This window comes from Schistocerca serialis, unplaced genomic scaffold (assembly GCF_023864345.2).
Source record: "Schistocerca serialis cubense isolate TAMUIC-IGC-003099 unplaced genomic scaffold, iqSchSeri2.2 HiC_scaffold_102, whole genome shotgun sequence".
In the NCBI taxonomy this organism is placed as follows: domain Eukaryota; kingdom Metazoa; phylum Arthropoda; class Insecta; order Orthoptera; family Acrididae; genus Schistocerca; species Schistocerca serialis.
In genome coordinates this window covers 1-15,742 of record NW_026047206.1, presented here as the reverse complement: position 1 = coordinate 15,742, position 15,742 = coordinate 1, and the positions used below count along the sequence as shown (strand labels likewise).

At 49.4% G+C, this 15,742-nt stretch overlaps 6 non-coding genes across 6 annotated transcripts; all 6 read left to right on the top strand.

Moving 5' to 3' along the window:
• The first annotated feature begins 122 nt into the window (after window positions 1-122).
• On the top strand, window positions 123-206 carry Trnal-uaa (transfer RNA leucine (anticodon UAA)). The gene has a single exon. It is a non-coding gene; the product is annotated as a tRNA-Leu (tRNA).
• A 1,786-nt stretch (window positions 207-1,992) lies between these two features.
• Window positions 1,993-2,076, top strand: Trnal-uaa (transfer RNA leucine (anticodon UAA)). Its single transcript has one exon. It is a non-coding gene; the product is annotated as a tRNA-Leu (tRNA).
• A 1,786-nt stretch (window positions 2,077-3,862) lies between these two features.
• Window positions 3,863-3,946, top strand: Trnal-uaa (transfer RNA leucine (anticodon UAA)). Its single transcript has one exon. It is a non-coding gene; the product is annotated as a tRNA-Leu (tRNA).
• A 1,786-nt stretch (window positions 3,947-5,732) lies between these two features.
• On the top strand, window positions 5,733-5,816 carry Trnal-uaa (transfer RNA leucine (anticodon UAA)). Its single transcript has one exon. It is a non-coding gene; the product is annotated as a tRNA-Leu (tRNA).
• Window positions 5,817-7,602: 1,786 nt separating this feature from the next.
• On the top strand, window positions 7,603-7,686 carry Trnal-uaa (transfer RNA leucine (anticodon UAA)). The gene has a single exon. It is a non-coding gene; the product is annotated as a tRNA-Leu (tRNA).
• Window positions 7,687-11,566: 3,880 nt separating this feature from the next.
• Trnal-uaa (transfer RNA leucine (anticodon UAA)) lies at window positions 11,567-11,650 on the top strand. Its single transcript has one exon. It is a non-coding gene; the product is annotated as a tRNA-Leu (tRNA).
• The last annotated feature ends 4,092 nt before the right edge of the window (window positions 11,651-15,742 follow it).

Sequence of the window (15,742 nt, the reverse complement as noted above, 5' to 3'; positions counted from 1 at the left end):
TTGCGTCTTAAATTTTCTAAAACTGACATAATTCCATCCTACCGAAAAAAGAAACAGATTTCGCAGTGAGGTTCTTTGAGATATTGCTAGAGATGGAAGTCTCTGGAGCTCTTGCCTCGCACGTCAGATTGGCCGAGCGGTCTAAGGCGCCAGATTTAAGCTCTGGTTCCCGCAAGGGAGCGTGGGTTCGAACCCCACATCTGACAAAGCATTTTAAACATTCTGAAACTAACATACTCCCTTGATCTTACAGAACAAGTAAATTATGCAGGAACACGCCGCAGATTTTACTAGAGACGACAGTGACAGCCCGAGCGGTCGAAAAGAAATAGCGGAACATACTTTTCCTGCGTCGAGGTTTAGCTCTTCTCACGGACGTTTCCGTTGTTGTTGTGCTGTGGCTCTGGGTTCCAAGCGACAGCGAGAAAACCTCAACAGCAACGCATACGTGTTTAAATGAATCTTAAGGCCTTAATAAAGATAGATGAAACGGTGGTTCAGGTGCTGGAGTTCTGAAGCGGCCGTATTGCGTGGGCAGTATGCTCACTAAGTTAATGTGTCATGCTAACAACGGGAAGGCTATGGGTTACATCCCACCAAGGGATATTCCATATTGCTTCCCTAAAAGGCAGCGCGAGAGACTGCCAGGCAAATCCCAAGTGATCTGTACAAGGACTGAGATGTCCGCACGTCTGGAAACGTTCTCGCCGACTTGTGTGCCACGCTGACGACGCGGGTTCTCGTCCGATCACCGAAGTTAAGCAGCGTTTTTGCGTGCTTAGTACACGGCTCAGTGGCTAACTAGGAAGTCTGCGTGCTGTTGGAATCTTTTATTTTGCCTTTTCCCTTAGTTTTCGGTGTTGCTGCGCGGTAATGATACGGTCCAGCACGCTGACCCCTCTCTTGCCTCTCGGGACGCAAATTCGCGAACCTGCGGCCACAGTCAAATGAAAGGGTCCGTTGTGCGTTTGTCGAGTTGGTCTCTCCCAGTCGTTTCTAGCGCCCTTCCTCTACATATACGACCATTTGCAAGCGTCAGCTTTCGCGTCAGCCGAGCAAAGTCGAGACAAGTCGACACATGGGGACACACGATGCTGTGAATCGCAATCCGCACTAGCCTACGCGGAGCGGGACGAGGGGCGAAGGAAAACCATTCGTAACACGACAGTTCGGAAATTCGACGATCGCGAGCGTTGGAAACACTCTCCTGGGTAAAGAAGACAACTTCCGTGCGGTGTCCGGGTTTCGAACCCGGATCAGCTACTTGGGAAGCAACCATGCTGACCGACACAGCACCACCGCCTTCTGCTACGCGCTGCTTGCGCCGTGATGTGTCGCCTTCCCTCCTGGCGCCAGAGGCCGAAGGCAATCTCGCTGTAGGCGCTCAACGCCGAGTGGAAGGCGAGCACATGTGAACCCGTTTTCCTGGTGCTGCTAGGGCCATATACTGAAACTGAGCGCAGAACTAACTTTTACTGAAAAATCTGCCCTTTAATGCACATCAGGGCGAACACGAAATTTCTAATATGAAGTACTCACTGACGATCCAAAGACGTTTCAGTATGTACGCGTCGGTACCACCGGGGCAGTGCCTAAGTATTGTAAAGTGAAGGTCGACAGTTTGAGCCTCACGGGAAGTATTTCATTGGCTTCCCACGAGTGCGTGATGCACAGCGTGGCTGTTGCTAGGAAACGGCCTTATTTGCCGTTGGCCAATATCTAGTTTTCTTTGCATCAATGTGAAAATGTTCCTATTACTAAATACAGTTTTGCTAGTTACAGTTCAAACTAGAAACGACGGAAGAAAGCGGTCCAACGCGCCACATTGCTTCCCGAAAGGGAGGGTGCATTTTCTACGCCATGTCTGACATTGCGTCTTAAATTTTCTAAAACTGACATAATTCCATCCTACCGAAAAAAGAAACAGATTTCGCAGTGAGGTTCTTTGAGATATTGCTAGAGATGGAAGTCTCTGGAGCTCTTGCCTCGCACGTCAGATTGGCCGAGCGGTCTAAGGCGCCAGATTTAAGCTCTGGTTCCCGCAAGGGAGCGTGGGTTCGAACCCCACATCTGACAAAGCATTTTAAACATTCTGAAACTAACATACTCCCTTGATCTTACAGAACAAGTAAATTATGCAGGAACACGCCGCAGATTTTACTAGAGACGACAGTGACAGCCCGAGCGGTCGAAAAGAAATAGCGGAACATACTTTTCCTGCGTCGAGGTTTAGCTCTTCTCACGGACGTTTCCGTTGTTGTTGTGCTGTGGCTCTGGGTTCCAAGCGACAGCGAGAAAACCTCAACAGCAACGCATACGTGTTTAAATGAATCTTAAGGCCTTAATAAAGATAGATGAAACGGTGGTTCAGGTGCTGGAGTTCTGAAGCGGCCGTATTGCGTGGGCAGTATGCTCACTAAGTTAATGTGTCATGCTAACAACGGGAAGGCTATGGGTTACATCCCACCAAGGGATATTCCATATTGCTTCCCTAAAAGGCAGCGCGAGAGACTGCCAGGCAAATCCCAAGTGATCTGTACAAGGACTGAGATGTCCGCACGTCTGGAAACGTTCTCGCCGACTTGTGTGCCACGCTGACGACGCGGGTTCTCGTCCGATCACCGAAGTTAAGCAGCGTTTTTGCGTGCTTAGTACACGGCTCAGTGGCTAACTAGGAAGTCTGCGTGCTGTTGGAATCTTTTATTTTGCCTTTTCCCTTAGTTTTCGGTGTTGCTGCGCGGTAATGATACGGTCCAGCACGCTGACCCCTCTCTTGCCTCTCGGGACGCAAATTCGCGAACCTGCGGCCACAGTCAAATGAAAGGGTCCGTTGTGCGTTTGTCGAGTTGGTCTCTCCCAGTCGTTTCTAGCGCCCTTCCTCTACATATACGACCATTTGCAAGCGTCAGCTTTCGCGTCAGCCGAGCAAAGTCGAGACAAGTCGACACATGGGGACACACGATGCTGTGAATCGCAATCCGCACTAGCCTACGCGGAGCGGGACGAGGGGCGAAGGAAAACCATTCGTAACACGACAGTTCGGAAATTCGACGATCGCGAGCGTTGGAAACACTCTCCTGGGTAAAGAAGACAACTTCGGTGCGGTGTCCGGGTTTCGAACCCGGATCAGCTACTTGGGAAGCAACCATGCTGACCGACACAGCACCACCGCCTTCTGCTACGCGCTGCTTGCGCCGTGATGTGTCGCCTTCCCTCCTGGCGCCAGAGGCCGAAGGCAATCTCGCTGTAGGCGCTCAACGCCGAGTGGAAGGCGAGCACATGTGAACCCGTTTTCCTGGTGCTGCTAGGGCCATATACTGAAACTGAGCGCAGAACTAACTTTTACTGAAGAATCTGCCCTTTAATGCACATCAGGGCGAACACGAAATTTCTAATATGAAGTACTCACTGACGATCCAAAGACGTTTCAGTATGTACGCGTCGGTACCACCGGGGCAGTGCCTAAGTATTGTAAAGTGAAGGTCGACAGTTTGAGCCTCACGGGAAGTATTTCATTGGCTTCCCACGAGTGCGTGATGCACAGCGTGGCTGTTGCTAGGAAACGGCCTTATTTGCCGTTGGCCAATATCTAGTTTTCTTTGCATCAATGTGAAAATGTTCCTATTACTAAATACAGTTTTGCTAGTTACAGTTCAAACTAGAAACGACGGAAGAAAGCGGTCCAACGCGCCACATTGCTTCCCGAAAGGGAGGGTGCATTTTCTACGCCATGTCTGACATTGCGTCTTAAATTTTCTAAAACTGACATAATTCCATCCTACCGAAAAAAGAAACAGATTTCGCAGTGAGGTTCTTTGAGATATTGCTAGAGATGGAAGTCTCTGGAGCTCTTGCCTCGCACGTCAGATTGGCCGAGCGGTCTAAGGCGCCAGATTTAAGCTCTGGTTCCCGCAAGGGAGCGTGGGTTCGAACCCCACATCTGACAAAGCATTTTAAACATTCTGAAACTAACATACTCCCTTGATCTTACAGAACAAGTAAATTATGCAGGAACACGCCGCAGATTTTACTAGAGACGACAGTGACAGCCCGAGCGGTCGAAAAGAAATAGCGGAACATACTTTTCCTGCGTCGAGGTTTAGCTCTTCTCACGGACGTTTCCGTTGTTGTTGTGCTGTGGCTCTGGGTTCCAAGCGACAGCGAGAAAACCTCAACAGCAACGCATACGTGTTTAAATGAATCTTAAGGCCTTAATAAAGATAGATGAAACGGTGGTTCAGGTGCTGGAGTTCTGAAGCGGCCGTATTGCGTGGGCAGTATGCTCACTAAGTTAATGTGTCATGCTAACAACGGGAAGGCTATGGGTTACATCCCACCAAGGGATATTCCATATTGCTTCCCTAAAAGGCAGCGCGAGAGACTGCCAGGCAAATCCCAAGTGATCTGTACAAGGACTGAGATGTCCGCACGTCTGGAAACGTTCTCGCCGACTTGTGTGCCACGCTGACGACGCGGGTTCTCGTCCGATCACCGAAGTTAAGCAGCGTTTTTGCGTGCTTAGTACACGGCTCAGTGGCTAACTAGGAAGTCTGCGTGCTGTTGGAATCTTTTATTTTGCCTTTTCCCTTAGTTTTCGGTGTTGCTGCGCGGTAATGATACGGTCCAGCACGCTGACCCCTCTCTTGCCTCTCGGGACGCAAATTCGCGAACCTGCGGCCACAGTCAAATGAAAGGGTCCGTTGTGCGTTTGTCGAGTTGGTCTCTCCCAGTCGTTTCTAGCGCCCTTCCTCTACATATACGACCATTTGCAAGCGTCAGCTTTCGCGTCAGCCGAGCAAAGTCGAGACAAGTCGACACATGGGGACACACGATGCTGTGAATCGCAATCCGCACTAGCCTACGCGGAGCGGGACGAGGGGCGAAGGAAAACCATTCGTAACACGACAGTTCGGAAATTCGACGATCGCGAGCGTTGGAAACACTCTCCTGGGTAAAGAAGACAACTTCGGTGCGGTGTCCGGGTTTCGAACCCGGATCAGCTACTTGGGAAGCAACCATGCTGACCGACACAGCACCACCGCCTTCTGCTACGCGCTGCTTGCGCCGTGATGTGTCGCCTTCCCTCCTGGCGCCAGAGGCCGAAGGCAATCTCGCTGTAGGCGCTCAACGCCGAGTGGAAGGCGAGCACATGTGAACCCGTTTTCCTGGTGCTGCTAGGGCCATATACTGAAACTGAGCGCAGAACTAACTTTTACTGAAGAATCTGCCCTTTAATGCACATCAGGGCGAACACGAAATTTCTAATATGAAGTACTCACTGACGATCCAAAGACGTTTCAGTATGTACGCGTCGGTACCACCGGGGCAGTGCCTAAGTATTGTAAAGTGAAGGTCGACAGTTTGAGCCTCACGGGAAGTATTTCATTGGCTTCCCACGAGTGCGTGATGCACAGCGTGGCTGTTGCTAGGAAACGGCCTTATTTGCCGTTGGCCAATATCTAGTTTTCTTTGCATCAATGTGAAAATGTTCCTATTACTAAATACAGTTTTGCTAGTTACAGTTCAAACTAGAAACGACGGAAGAAAGCGGTCCAACGCGCCACATTGCTTCCCGAAAGGGAGGGTGCATTTTCTACGCCATGTCTGACATTGCGTCTTAAATTTTCTAAAACTGACATAATTCCATCCTACCGAAAAAAGAAACAGATTTCGCAGTGAGGTTCTTTGAGATATTGCTAGAGATGGAAGTCTCTGGAGCTCTTGCCTCGCACGTCAGATTGGCCGAGCGGTCTAAGGCGCCAGATTTAAGCTCTGGTTCCCGCAAGGGAGCGTGGGTTCGAACCCCACATCTGACAAAGCATTTTAAACATTCTGAAACTAACATACTCCCTTGATCTTACAGAACAAGTAAATTATGCAGGAACACGCCGCAGATTTTACTAGAGACGACAGTGACAGCCCGAGCGGTCGAAAAGAAATAGCGGAACATACTTTTCCTGCGTCGAGGTTTAGCTCTTCTCACGGACGTTTCCGTTGTTGTTGTGCTGTGGCTCTGGGTTCCAAGCGACAGCGAGAAAACCTCAACAGCAACGCATACGTGTTTAAATGAATCTTAAGGCCTTAATAAAGATAGATGAAACGGTGGTTCAGGTGCTGGAGTTCTGAAGCGGCCGTATTGCGTGGGCAGTATGCTCACTAAGTTAATGTGTCATGCTAACAACGGGAAGGCTATGGGTTACATCCCACCAAGGGATATTCCATATTGCTTCCCTAAAAGGCAGCGCGAGAGACTGCCAGGCAAATCCCAAGTGATCTGTACAAGGACTGAGATGTCCGCACGTCTGGAAACGTTCTCGCCGACTTGTGTGCCACGCTGACGACGCGGGTTCTCGTCCGATCACCGAAGTTAAGCAGCGTTTTTGCGTGCTTAGTACACGGCTCAGTGGCTAACTAGGAAGTCTGCGTGCTGTTGGAATCTTTTATTTTGCCTTTTCCCTTAGTTTTCGGTGTTGCTGCGCGGTAATGATACGGTCCAGCACGCTGACCCCTCTCTTGCCTCTCGGGACGCAAATTCGCGAACCTGCGGCCACAGTCAAATGAAAGGGTCCGTTGTGCGTTTGTCGAGTTGGTCTCTCCCAGTCGTTTCTAGCGCCCTTCCTCTACATATACGACCATTTGCAAGCGTCAGCTTTCGCGTCAGCCGAGCAAAGTCGAGACAAGTCGACACATGGGGACACACGATGCTGTGAATCGCAATCCGCACTAGCCTACGCGGAGCGGGACGAGGGGCGAAGGAAAACCATTCGTAACACGACAGTTCGGAAATTCGACGATCGCGAGCGTTGGAAACACTCTCCTGGGTAAAGAAGACAACTTCCGTGCGGTGTCCGGGTTTCGAACCCGGATCAGCTACTTGGGAAGCAACCATGCTGACCGACACAGCACCACCGCCTTCTGCTACGCGCTGCTTGCGCCGTGATGTGTCGCCTTCCCTCCTGGCGCCAGAGGCCGAAGGCAATCTCGCTGTAGGCGCTCAACGCCGAGTGGAAGGCGAGCACATGTGAACCCGTTTTCCTGGTGCTGCTAGGGCCATATACTGAAACTGAGCGCAGAACTAACTTTTACTGAAGAATCTGCCCTTTAATGCACATCAGGGCGAACACGAAATTTCTAATATGAAGTACTCACTGACGATCCAAAGACGTTTCAGTATGTACGCGTCGGTACCACCGGGGCAGTGCCTAATTATTGTAAAGTGAAGGTCGACAGTTTGAGCCTCACGGGAAGTATTTCATTGGCTTCCCACGAGTGCGTGATGCACAGCGTGGCTGTTGCTAGGAAACGGCCTTATTTGCCGTTGGCCAATATCTAGTTTTCTTTGCATCAATGTGAAAATGTTCCTATTACTAAATACAGTTTTGCTAGTTACAGTTCAAACTAGAAACGACGGAAGAAAGCGGTCCAACGCGCCACATTGCTTCCCGAAAGGGAGGGTGCATTTTCTACGCCATGTCTGACATTGCGTCTTAAATTTTCTAAAACTGACATAATTCCATCCTACCGAAAAAAGAAACAGATTTCGCAGTGAGGTTCTTTGAGATATTGCTAGAGATGGAAGTCTCTGGAGCTCTTGCCTCGCACGTCAGATTGGCCGAGCGGTCTAAGGCGCCAGATTTAAGCTCTGGTTCCCGCAAGGGAGCGTGGGTTCGAACCCCACATCTGACAAAGCATTTTAAACATTCTGAAACTAACATACTCCCTTGATCTTACAGAACAAGTAAATTATGCAGGAACACGCCGCAGATTTTACTAGAGACGACAGTGACAGCCCGAGCGGTCGAAAAGAAATAGCGGAACATACTTTTCCTGCGTCGAGGTTTAGCTCTTCTCACGGACGTTTCCGTTGTTGTTGTGCTGTGGCTCTGGGTTCCAAGCGACAGCGAGAAAACCTCAACAGCAACGCATACGTGTTTAAATGAATCTTAAGGCCTTAATAAAGATAGATGAAACGGTGGTTCAGGTGCTGGAGTTCTGAAGCGGCCGTATTGCGTGGGCAGTATGCTCACTAAGTTAATGTGTCATGCTAACAACGGGAAGGCTATGGGTTACATCCCACCAAGGGATATTCCATATTGCTTCCCTAAAAGGCAGCGCGAGAGACTGCCAGGCAAATCCCAAGTGATCTGTACAAGGACTGAGATGTCCGCACGTCTGGAAACGTTCTCGCCGACTTGTGTGCCACGCTGACGACGCGGGTTCTCGTCCGATCACCGAAGTTAAGCAGCGTTTTTGCGTGCTTAGTACACGGCTCAGTGGCTAACTAGGAAGTCTGCGTGCTGTTGGAATCTTTTATTTTGCCTTTTCCCTTAGTTTTCGGTGTTGCTGCGCGGTAATGATACGGTCCAGCACGCTGACCCCTCTCTTGCCTCTCGGGACGCAAATTCGCGAACCTGCGGCCACAGTCAAATGAAAGGGTCCGTTGTGCGTTTGTCGAGTTGGTCTCTCCCAGTCGTTTCTAGCGCCCTTCCTCTACATATACGACCATTTGCAAGCGTCAGCTTTCGCGTCAGCCGAGCAAAGTCGAGACAAGTCGACACATGGGGACACACGATGCTGTGAATCGCAATCCGCACTAGCCTACGCGGAGCGGGACGAGGGGCGAAGGAAAACCATTCGTAACACGACAGTTCGGAAATTCGACGATCGCGAGCGTTGGAAACACTCTCCTGGGTAAAGAAGACAACTTCGGTGCGGTGTCCGGGTTTCGAACCCGGATCAGCTACTTGGGAAGCAACCATGCTGACCGACACAGCACCACCGCCTTCTGCTACGCGCTGCTTGCGCCGTGATGTGTCGCCTTCCCTCCTGGCGCCAGAGGCCGAAGGCAATCTCGCTGTAGGCGCTCAACGCCGAGTGGAAGGCGAGCACATGTGAACCCGTTTTCCTGGTGCTGCTAGGGCCATATACTGAAACTGAGCGCAGAACTAACTTTTACTGAAGAATCTGCCCTTTAATGCACATCAGGGCGAACACGAAATTTCTAATATGAAGTACTCACTGACGATCCAAAGACGTTTCAGTATGTACGCGTCGGTACCACCGGGGCAGTGCCTAAGTATTGTAAAGTGAAGGTCGACAGTTTGAGCCTCACGGGAAGTATTTCATTGGCTTCCCACGAGTGCGTGATGCACAGCGTGGCTGTTGCTAGGAAACGGCCTTATTTGCCGTTGGCCAATATCTAGTTTTCTTTGCATCAATGTGAAAATGTTCCTATTACTAAATACAGTTTTGCTAGTTACAGTTCAAACTAGAAACGACGGAAGAAAGCGGTCCAACGCGCCACATTGCTTCCCGAAAGGGAGGGTGCATTTTCTACGCCATGTCTGACATTGCGTCTTAAATTTTCTAAAACTGACATAATTCCATCCTACCGAAAAAAGAAACAGATTTCGCAGTGAGGTTCTTTGAGATATTGCTAGAGATGGAAGTCTCTGGAGCTCTTGCCTCGCACGTCAGATTGGCCGAGCGGCACCCAACGAACCTTATTCATGATTTCAAATAACATTAAGCTAATGCAAGGTTTCCTATAACTAATTCTCGGTGCCCTCAGTTACTCCCACATAATTTCTGTCTCACTGACCTCTGACAGAATGATAACCGCAGATCTCTCGATGATCACCTGCTAATTAAAAAAAAAAAAAAAAAAAAAAAAAAAAAAAAAAAAAAAAAAAAAAAAAAAAAAAAAAAAAGCGGTCTAAGGCGCCAGATTTAAGCTCTGGTTCCCGCAAGGGAGCGTGGGTTCGAACCCCACATCTGACAAAGCATTTTAAACATTCTGAAACTAACATACTCCCTTGATCTTACAGAACAAGTAAATTATGCAGGAACACGCCGCAGATTTTACTAGAGACGACAGTGACAGCCCGAGCGGTCGAAAAGAAATAGCGGAACATACTTTTCCTGCGTCGAGGTTTAGCTCTTCTCACGGACGTTTCCGTTGTTGTTGTGCTGTGGCTCTGGGTTCCAAGCGACAGCGAGAAAACCTCAACAGCAACGCATACGTGTTTAAATGAATCTTAAGGCCTTAATAAAGATAGATGAAACGGTGGTTCAGGTGCTGGAGTTCTGAAGCGGCCGTATTGCGTGGGCAGTATGCTCACTAAGTTAATGTGTCATGCTAACAACGGGAAGGCTATGGGTTACATCCCACCAAGGGATATTCCATATTGCTTCCCTAAAAGGCAGCGCGAGAGACTGCCAGGCAAATCCCAAGTGATCTGTACAAGGACTGAGATGTCCGCACGTCTGGAAACGTTCTCGCCGACTTGTGTGCCACGCTGACGACGCGGGTTCTCGTCCGATCACCGAAGTTAAGCAGCGTTTTTGCGTGCTTAGTACACGGCTCAGTGGCTAACTAGGAAGTCTGCGTGCTGTTGGAATCTTTTATTTTGCCTTTTCCCTTAGTTTTCGGTGTTGCTGCGCGGTAATGATACGGTCCAGCACGCTGACCCCTCTCTTGCCTCTCGGGACGCAAATTCGCGAACCTGCGGCCACAGTCAAATGAAAGGGTCCGTTGTGCGTTTGTCGAGTTGGTCTCTCCCAGTCGTTTCTAGCGCCCTTCCTCTACATATACGACCATTTGCAAGCGTCAGCTTTCGCGTCAGCCGAGCAAAGTCGAGACAAGTCGACACATGGGGACACACGATGCTGTGAATCGCAATCCGCACTAGCCTACGCGGAGCGGGACGAGGGGCGAAGGAAAACCATTCGTAACACGACAGTTCGGAAATTCGACGATCGCGAGCGTTGGAAACACTCTCCTGGGTAAAGAAGACAACTTCGGTGCGGTGTCCGGGTTTCGAACCCGGATCAGCTACTTGGGAAGCAACCATGCTGACCGACACAGCACCACCGCCTTCTGCTACGCGCTGCTTGCGCCGTGATGTGTCGCCTTCCCTCCTGGCGCCAGAGGCCGAAGGCAATCTCGCTGTAGGCGCTCAACGCCGAGTGGAAGGCGAGCACATGTGAACCCGTTTTCCTGGTGCTGCTAGGGCCATATACTGAAACTGAGCGCAGAACTAACTTTTACTGAAGAATCTGCCCTTTAATGCACATCAGGGCGAACACGAAATTTCTAATATGAAGTACTCACTGACGATCCAAAGACGTTTCAGTATGTACGCGTCGGTACCACCGGGGCAGTGCCTAAGTATTGTAAAGTGAAGGTCGACAGTTTGAGCCTCACGGGAAGTATTTCATTGGCTTCCCACGAGTGCGTGATGCACAGCGTGGCTGTTGCTAGGAAACGGCCTTATTTGCCGTTGGCCAATATCTAGTTTTCTTTGCATCAATGTGAAAATGTTCCTATTACTAAATACAGTTTTGCTAGTTACAGTTCAAACTAGAAACGACGGAAGAAAGCGGTCCAACGCGCCACATTGCTTCCCGAAAGGGAGGGTGCATTTTCTACGCCATGTCTGACATTGCGTCTTAAATTTTCTAAAACTGACATAATTCCATCCTACCGAAAAAAGAAACAGATTTCGCAGTGAGGTTCTTTGAGATATTGCTAGAGATGGAAGTCTCTGGAGCTCTTGCCTCGCACGTCAGATTGGCCGAGCGGTCTAAGGCGCCAGATTTAAGCTCTGGTTCCCGCAAGGGAGCGTGGGTTCGAACCCCACATCTGACAAAGCATTTTAAACATTCTGAAACTAACATACTCCCTTGATCTTACAGAACAAGTAAATTATGCAGGAACACGCCGCAGATTTTACTAGAGACGACAGTGACAGCCCGAGCGGTCGAAAAGAAATAGCGGAACATACTTTTCCTGCGTCGAGGTTTAGCTCTTCTCACGGACGTTTCCGTTGTTGTTGTGCTGTGGCTCTGGGTTCCAAGCGACAGCGAGAAAACCTCAACAGCAACGCATACGTGTTTAAATGAATCTTAAGGCCTTAATAAAGATAGATGAAACGGTGGTTCAGGTGCTGGAGTTCTGAAGCGGCCGTATTGCGTGGGCAGTATGCTCACTAAGTTAATGTGTCATGCTAACAACGGGAAGGCTATGGGTTACATCCCACCAAGGGATATTCCATATTGCTTCCCTAAAAGGCAGCGCGAGAGACTGCCAGGCAAATCCCAAGTGATCTGTACAAGGACTGAGATGTCCGCACGTCTGGAAACGTTCTCGCCGACTTGTGTGCCACGCTGACGACGCGGGTTCTCGTCCGATCACCGAAGTTAAGCAGCGTTTTTGCGTGCTTAGTACACGGCTCAGTGGCTAACTAGGAAGTCTGCGTGCTGTTGGAATCTTTTATTTTGCCTTTTCCCTTAGTTTTCGGTGTTGCTGCGCGGTAATGATACGGTCCAGCACGCTGACCCCTCTCTTGCCTCTCGGGACGCAAATTCGCGAACCTGCGGCCACAGTCAAATGAAAGGGTCCGTTGTGCGTTTGTCGAGTTGGTCTCTCCCAGTCGTTTCTAGCGCCCTTCCTCTACATATACGACCATTTGCAAGCGTCAGCTTTCGCGTCAGCCGAGCAAAGTCGAGACAAGTCGACACATGGGGACACACGATGCTGTGAATCGCAATCCGCACTAGCCTACGCGGAGCGGGACGAGGGGCGAAGGAAAACCATTCGTAACACGACAGTTCGGAAATTCGACGATCGCGAGCGTTGGAAACACTCTCCTGGGTAAAGAAGACAACTTCGGTGCGGTGTCCGGGTTTCGAACCCGGATCAGCTACTTGGGAAGCAACCATGCTGACCGACACAGCACCACCGCCTTCTGCTACGCGCTGCTTGCGCCGTGATGTGTCGCCTTCCCTCCTGGCGCCAGAGGCCGAAGGCAATCTCGCTGTAGGCGCTCAACGCCGAGTGGAAGGCGAGCACATGTGAACCCGTTTTCCTGGTGCTGCTAGGGCCATATACTGAAACTGAGCGCAGAACTAACTTTTACTGAAGAATCTGCCCTTTAATGCACATCAGGGCGAACACGAAATTTCTAATATGAAGTACTCACTGACGATCCAAAGACGTTTCAGTATGTACGCGTCGGTACCACCGGGGCAGTGCCTAAGTATTGTAAAGTGAAGGTCGACAGTTTGAGCCTCACGGGAAGTATTTCATTGGCTTCCCACGAGTGCGTGATGCACAGCGTGGCTGTTGCTAGGAAACGGCCTTATTTGCCGTTGGCCAATATCTAGTTTTCTTTGCATCAATGTGAAAATGTTCCTATTACTAAATACAGTTTTGCTAGTTACAGTTCAAACTAGAAACGACGGAAGAAAGCGGTCCAACGCGCCACATTGCTTCCCGAAAGGGAGGGTGCATTTTCTACGCCATGTCTGACATTGCGTCTTAAATTTTCTAAAACTGACATAATTCCATCCTACCGAAAAAAGAAACAGATTTCGCAGTGAGGTTCTTTGAGATATTGCTAGAGATGGAAGTCTCTGGAGCTCTTGCCTCGCACGTCAGATTGGCCGAGCGGCACCCAACGAACCTTATTCATGATTTCAAATAACATTAAGCTAATGCAAGGTTTCCTATAACTAATTCTCGGTGCCCTCAGTTACTCCCACATAATTTCTGTCTCACTGACCTCTGACAGAATGATAACCGCAGATCTCTCGATGATCACCTGCTAATTAAAAAAAAAAAAAAAAAAAAAAAAAAAAAAAAAAAAAAAAAAAAAAAAAAAAAAAAAAAAGCGGTCTAAGGCGCCAGATTTAAGCTCTGGTTCCCGCAAGGGAGCGTGGGTTCGAACCCCACATCTGACAAAGCATTTTAAACATTCTGAAACTAACATACTCCCTTGATCTTACAGAACAAGTAAATTATGCAGGAACACGCCGCAGATTTTACTAGAGACGACAGTGACAGCCCGAGCGGTCGAAAAGAAATAGCGGAACATACTTTTCCTGCGTCGAGGTTTAGCTCTTCTCACGGACGTTTCCGTTGTTGTTGTGCTGTGGCTCTGGGTTCCAAGCGACAGCGAGAAAACCTCAACAGCAACGCATACGTGTTTAAATGAATCTTAAGGCCTTAATAAAGATAGATGAAACGGTGGTTCAGGTGCTGGAGTTCTGAAGCGGCCGTATTGCGTGGGCAGTATGCTCACTAAGTTAATGTGTCATGCTAACAACGGGAAGGCTATGGGTTACATCCCACCAAGGGATATTCCATATTGCTTCCCTAAAAGGCAGCGCGAGAGACTGCCAGGCAAATCCCAAGTGATCTGTACAAGGACTGAGATGTCCGCACGTCTGGAAACGTTCTCGCCGACTTGTGTGCCACGCTGACGACGCGGGTTCTCGTCCGATCACCGAAGTTAAGCAGCGTTTTTGCGTGCTTAGTACACGGCTCAGTGGCTAACTAGGAAGTCTGCGTGCTGTTGGAATCTTTTATTTTGCCTTTTCCCTTAGTTTTCGGTGTTGCTGCGCGGTAATGATACGGTCCAGCACGCTGACCCCTCTCTTGCCTCTCGGGACGCAAATTCGCGAACCTGCGGCCACAGTCAAATGAAAGGGTCCGTTGTGCGTTTGTCGAGTTGGTCTCTCCCAGTCGTTTCTAGCGCCCTTCCTCTACATATACGACCATTTGCAAGCGTCAGCTTTCGCGTCAGCCGAGCAAAGTCGAGACAAGTCGACACATGGGGACACACGATGCTGTGAATCGCAATCCGCACTAGCCTACGCGGAGCGGGACGAGGGGCGAAGGAAAACCATTCGTAACACGACAGTTCGGAAATTCGACGATCGCGAGCGTTGGAAACACTCTCCTGGGTAAAGAAGACAACTTCGGTGCGGTGTCCGGGTTTCGAACCCGGATCAGCTACTTGGGAAGCAACCATGCTGACCGACACAGCACCACCGCCTTCTGCTACGCGCTGCTTGCGCCGTGATGTGTCGCCTTCCCTCCTGGCGCCAGAGGCCGAAGGCAATCTCGCTGTAGGCGCTCAACGCCGAGTGGAAGGCGAGCACATGTGAACCCGTTTTCCTGGTGCTGCTAGGGCCATATACTGAAACTGAGCGCAGAACTAACTTTTACTGAAGAATCTGCCCTTTAATGCACATCAGGGCGAACACGAAATTTCTAATATGAAGTACTCACTGACGATCCAAAGACGTTTCAGTATGTACGCGTCGGTACCACCGGGGCAGTGCCTAAGTATTGTAAAGTGAAGGTCGACAGTTTGAGCCTCACGGGAAGTATTTCATTGGCTTCCCACGAGTGCGTGATGCACAGCGTGGCTGTTGCTAGGAAACGGCCTTATTTGCCGTTGGCCAATATCTAGTTTTCTTTGCATCAATGTGAAAATGTTCCTATTACTAAATACAGTTTTGCTAGTTACAGTTCAAACTAGAAACGACGGAAGAAAGCGGTCCAACGCGCCACATTGCTTCCCGAAAGGGAGGGTGCATTTTCTACGCCATGTCTGACATTGCGTCTTAAATTTTCTAAAACTGACATAATTCCATCCTACCGAAAAAAGAAACAGATTTCGCAGTGAGGTTCTTTGAGATATTGCTAGAGATGGAAGTCTCTGGAGCTCTTGCCTCGCACGTCAGATTGGCCGAGCGGCACCCAACGAACCTTATTCATGATTTCAAATAACATTAAGCTAATGCAAGGTTTCCTATAACTAATTCTCGGTGCCCTCAGTTACTCCCACATAATTTCTGTCTCACTGACCTCTGACAGAATGATAACCGCAGATCTCTCGATGATCACCTGCTAATTAAAAAAAAAAAAAAAAAAAAAAAAAAAAAAAAAAAA